Below are 6,109 nucleotides of genomic sequence, written 5' to 3'. Positions count from 1 at the left end.
ATTATTAAAATTTTTTCTGCTTTAGTTTGCTGGCATGATGAATGATATTGCATTCCTAATAACAAGCCATCCTTGCATTCCAGTTATAAATCTTTTATGGACTATGTTTATTTTTAAAATACTGGTAGATATCAATTCTTAATTACAATCTAATTTTATTTTGGATTGTGTACTAACATTAAAAAATGACCTTAAGGATTTGTTGTTGTTGTTGTTGTTGTTGTTGTTGTTGTTATAAATATTATCTGCCTTTGACAGACATATAAATGTTCTGATTTCATAAAAGATGTTGCAAGCATTATATTCTTAGTTCTTTGCAACAACTTAAACAGAATTCAGATTAAAAACTTAAATAGAATTAGCAATACTGGTTGGTTTAAGTTTTAAAATGATTTGAACTTAATCCCTGGTGGGGGCTGGTGATGGCAGTTCTGGGGTCTCCAACATTTTCCCCAGTTGTGGTCCTAAATCCGTTGGAAGCAGAGGCTGTGAAACTTGAGGTTCTTGCTGGTGTGAAATGACTGAGTACAAACTGGTGGCAGTTGGAGCAGCTGGTGTTGGGAAAAGCACACTGACAACCCAGCTAATCCAGAACCACTTTGTAGATGAATGTGATTCCAACATAGAGGATTTTAACTGAAAACAGGTGGTTACAGATGGTAAAACCTGTGTTCTGGACATAATGGATGCAGCTAGTCAAGAAGAATACAGTGCCACGAGAGACCAATACATGAGGACAGGTGAAGGCTTCCTCTGTGTATGTGCCATCAATAATAGCAAATCATTTGCAGATATTAACCTCTACAGGGAACAGCTTAAGCAAGTAAAAAACTCAGATGAAACAAGTGTGATTTGCCAACAAGGACAGTCAACAAAAAACAAGCCCACAAATTGGCCAAGAGTTACGGGATTCCGTTCATTGAAACCTAAGCCAAGACCAGACAGGGTGTTGAATATGCCTTTTGCACACTGGTAAGATAAATATGCCAGTACCAAATGAAGAAACTCAACAGCAGTGATGATGGGACTCAAGTTTTTATGCGGTTCTTGTGTGTGGTATTGTAATGAATACTTTTAAAGTTGTAGCATCAGAAAAGAGCCACTGTCAAACTGCACTGACACCCTGGTCTTGACTTTCTTGCGTAAGTATTCCTGTTGCTATCTTGAGTCTCACAGGAAGCTCCTACTACCTCCTCAGCTCTCAGTAGATCAGTACAATATTCTCTATTTGAGAAGCTCTCTAAATAACTACCTCCTCACTTGGTTGCCTGACCAGAGAAATGAATCTCTTGTTACTCCCCCCTATTTTTCCACCCTGGATTCTCCCCCAACACACATAAACAAACCTCCGCCATCCCAGGTTTTTCATCTGAAAAGTAATTCATGCTCTGAAACAGAGAACCAAACTGTAGACATGAAATGCTGTAAGAAACTATGTCTTGAGGTCTAACGTAGCAACTGCTGGTTGTTTTGTTTTTCATTTTATTGTTGAACATGGCATTGTGTTGGTTTTTGGAGAAATGTCATAAATTACTGTTTTGCTGAGAATATAGTTAAGTTGCCATTTGGTTTGTTTTTAATGTTATTGGCTATACTCTATATACCTGGCATCTGCTCTGCATTCATAAATACTACTACTACTGATAATAATAATTAATAATAATAATAATTTGTACTTAAATCTTTACCTTCTTTACCTTCACTTTTGGGAGGTTTCCTTTGTCCATTTTCCAAATTTCTTCCACAGTGATTTTTGTTTCTTTGTTTAGGTTTGATTTCTTAATTTTTGTCAATCAATTTTTGCTGGCAAACCACATACTTCATTTAGACTGTCATATTCATTTATATAGAGTTGAATGAAAATTCTCATTTAAAATTCCTTCTATGTTTTTCATTTTTAAATGTGGTAAAAATCATAATAAAGAAAACTAGATTAATACTACTTATTCATATAAGGGAAGAAATATTAAAAACATTATAAGCAAATGAAACTCGATAGTTGATGAAAGTATAATTTGTCATAAGATAAACAATTTGCTCCAATGAAGTCACATGGATTTATTGTTGAAGTTCAGTTTTTGACTTACTAGTTGTTGAATCTTATGTAATTTATTTAACTTCTCTGAGTCCCACAATTAAAAATACTGAGGAAAGAATGCCTGTAGTTAAATATTTTGTCAGAATCACTGAAATAGTCAATATAATTGACTAATAGAGCAATAACACAGAGTTAATGCTGAATAAATTTTATTTTCACTCAAGATAGAGTTTACTACTAGACAGAGTTTATATTAGAAATCCAAGGACAGTTCAATGTTTGAGTTTAAATAAGGAGTTGAGTGATCACCAAATGGATGATTATGTCAAAACCAATACCCCATCCTAATAACAAAAATTATATAAATGATACAGAAAACAATATTGAATTTATCTTTCATAATATGTTGCTAAAAGACTAGTGATATAAAAATAAGTCACATATTTTAAATCATTAAATTTTAATTAGATAAAATATTAATCAGGGTAAATTAATTAAATGTATCAATTAAATGAAATTAATTAGACTAAAATTAATTATTTAAAACTTTAATTAATTGATTAAATACTAAATGCAAATGAAAACCACAGTGAAATATCACTTACACCAGTCAGAATGGCTAGTATCAAAAAGGCAAGAGTTAACAAGTGTTGGTGAGAAAAGGGAACCCTCATGCACTGTTGATGAGAATGTAAATTGGTTCAACCATTTTGGAAAACAGTATGGGGATTCCTCAAAAATTTTTAAATAGAGATACCATATGATCTAGAAATTCCACTGCTGGATATTTATCCAAATCCCAAAAACACACTTAGAAAAGATATTTGCACTTCTATGTTTATTGTAGCAATATTTACTATAGCCAAGATAGGGAGGCAACCCAAGTGTCCATTGATAGATGAATGAAAAAAGAAGATATATATATATATATATAGATATATATATATATCTCTATATATATATATCTCCAATATCTTCTTTGTAATATATATATATATGTATATATATATGTGTGTGTGTGTGTATATATATATATATATATATATATATATATATTACCGAGCCATAAAAAAGAATAAAATCTTGCCATTTGCAACAACATGGGTGTACCCTGAGGGTACTGTGCTAATTGAAATAAGTCAGACAGGGAAAGACTAATAAGGCCATGTGATTGCATTAATATGTGGAATCTAAAAAATGAAACAAATGAACAACAGCAGAAGAATTCTAAATACAGAGAACAACGGGTGGTTGCAAGAGGGGAGGTAAGGGTGGAGATTAGCAAATGGAGGGAATTACGAGGTACAAACTTCCAGTTATAAAAGGAAGAAGGCACAGAGATGAACAGTACACCATAGGGAATGTGGTTTATATTTGTAACAACATTGTATGGTGACAAATGGTGACTACACTTACCAGAATGAGCACTGAATAATGTACAGAATTTTCAAATAAATATTTTTTACACCTGAAACTAATATAATATTGCATGTCAATTATACTTCGATGAAAAAAGTTTGCTCAAAATTGAAAGAGTCCTGTTATTCTGTTCTGTTCTCTCATGGCTGCATGTTATGGCTGCTAAAAATAGGAAATCTGGATTTGCAATGCAAACTTCAGTTTTTTTTTAAATGCCCCAAGTTAACCAATGTATGACAAAAAATCACCCAGGTCAAGCAGTGCAATTGTCTGATGCAAGATGTAGACTGTAGTAGGACATGTGCTAGAAGTCAAGGACCAACAGAATTGCTTGTGAAACAGTAGTTTGTCATGTTTTATGTTTGGGAATTTTGCCTTATCCCTGACCAAAAAGCTAATACCAAAGAAAGCTGGACTATCTTATGATTTTGCCATGGCATATCTCTTAAAAATTTCATAAATGTACATGTACATGCATACACATTCATATGTATTTTACCAAATGCATACCCATGCTGCTGTTGAGACTGGGTCAGGGTGGGTGCAACTTCATATGGTCACTTGGGCCCTAGTATTTGATGCCTGATCCTTTGCCAAAGTTTTCCTCTCCTCCAGGTAAATTTCCCTACGTAGGGATTTGGTGGGTATTGTTAACCTTGCCTACCAGCTGGCTTTAATCAGGACTGTTAAATTATATGAGACATGATTCAATGTTCATCTCTGAAGGTAGAAATCTGGATTTCAGAAGCTTTGGTTCCAGAAGAACCTGGATTCATTAACTAGTTTTACTCACACTTTCCCAGAGAATTTTTTGTGCCATGCACTATACATATTTATGTGTGAGTAATGGAAGAAGAGGAATCACCAGACATGCATATATAAAAATGCTATTACTGGCTGAGTCATAATGACTTGTTTGTCATCAAATTTCCATTCTGATGACCTAGCTAAAACAAATAAAATATGTTCCAATGTGACTGGATGTCCCTAATGGCTAACATTTAAATAAAATTTCCCATCACTAGGACCTGTATAAACACATTCACTCACACACACACACACACACACACTGATTTTAAATTACATCTTATTGTACTCTAAGCTCCATTGAGGACAACGATTTGCACATTGCTGCATTCTGACCTCTAACACAGTTTCTAGTACATTGTATATATTCAGTAAAAGTTTGTTAAATTAATAAATTAAATATGCTTAGGATAATAACAAAAATAATTCATAGATACATTCTAAAGCAGTGCCTACATAAAATTTTGTTGGAAAAAAGACTTGGCCATTCATTGATACATGGTCTATAGTCACTTTCTCATTTATAACAGCAGGTTCCAGCACTTGCAACACAGACAGAATGGCCCTCAAAGCCTAATGAATCTACTATTGGGCCCTTTAAAGAAACCCATAACCCAGAGGCATACTCTTTAAATTTACATGAATAAACATAAATTAAATAAATATTGTTATTGACTACTATTTTTTCATTTCTAGCAGTACAGTAATACCAGACACAGATTAAAAACAAATAGAAAGATGCAGAACAAGATAAAATTATGGGAAGATATTATATTTATTTGAAAGGCAAAAATTAATTATAAAATAATTATAATTATAAAATAGTTTATTGATAGTGACCTAATTAATTAATTTGAAATATGTTTTTGAGTTCATACTGTTCACCAGACTTTGTACTTGGTAGTACATATTTTTTTGAAGCTTATAAAAGATCACAATTTGTCTTTTTACCTTCTTTCCATCATCTTCTTTAGCCTACACAATTGCAACCACTCTTCAAGTACCTCTGATTGTATCCTTGTTCGGAGCATACACTTTACAACTAACCAGGTCATTTCCCTGCCTTTTGGTGGTTACCCCTTTTACTTGGAATAAAACCCACCATCCTCACTGTGCTTTAAATAGTCTTTTACAATGTTGTCTCAGTCCAAGATTCTCTCAAAGTATATGTCCAGTGGTAAGGGCCATGGGCTCTAAACTCACCCAGTTTGTACTCAAATCTTGACTCCACCTCTAAACAAACTATATAAATTTGGACATGTTACTTGTTCCTTCTCTGTCTTCATTTCTTCATCTATAAAATGGGAATAGAAATTATGTAATCAGTTGTTGAAAATCAAATAAGATAATTTATGTAATGTGTAGAGAAAATTTCTTGAAACACAGTGAGCACTCGATAAATTAGTCTGTGATTAACGACAATTTCAAGTCTTCCTAATTCATATCCCCCACCCCAGGTTTGCTTCTGTAATACTGAACAAACCAAGCCTATGAACAGGATAGCTCTTTCCTTAAAATGCTCCTTTTGACATCCCCACTCCTGTCCTACTGTGGCTTGGCTATGTCCTACTTTGACTTCAGGTATCTGTCCAGCATTCTGAAGGATCTGATATGTAACTCTGTAAGTTAACGAGTTAGCCTGCCCCAGTTTCATGGTTGCTGGCAGAAGACATGAGATTCCTACATCAGAACAAAAGACTTTATTACTCATGGTAATAGAGGAAACAGTTTTAGTATTTGCTCCGGTTCTCTGAGCCCAATTCTCACAAGATGATGCAAAGAGGGTCGAATGACACATGCAATATGTAGATCACCTTACAGGACAGCAACCTTGAGCTTAGAGAA

The 6,109-nt window shown here is 33.8% G+C and overlaps 1 pseudogene; it reads left to right on the top strand.

The window, feature by feature from the left end:
- Positions 1-517: 517 nt before the first annotated feature.
- On the top strand, positions 518-1,065 carry LOC102968355 (annotated as a pseudogene).
- The last annotated feature ends 5,044 nt before the right edge of the window (positions 1,066-6,109 follow it).

Source organism: Panthera tigris, chromosome C1 (assembly GCF_018350195.1).
Source record: "Panthera tigris isolate Pti1 chromosome C1, P.tigris_Pti1_mat1.1, whole genome shotgun sequence".
NCBI lineage: Eukaryota > Metazoa > Chordata > Mammalia > Carnivora > Felidae > Panthera > Panthera tigris.
Note: the sequence above shows the minus strand (reverse complement) of the source record. Positions and strands in the feature narration are given on the sequence as shown.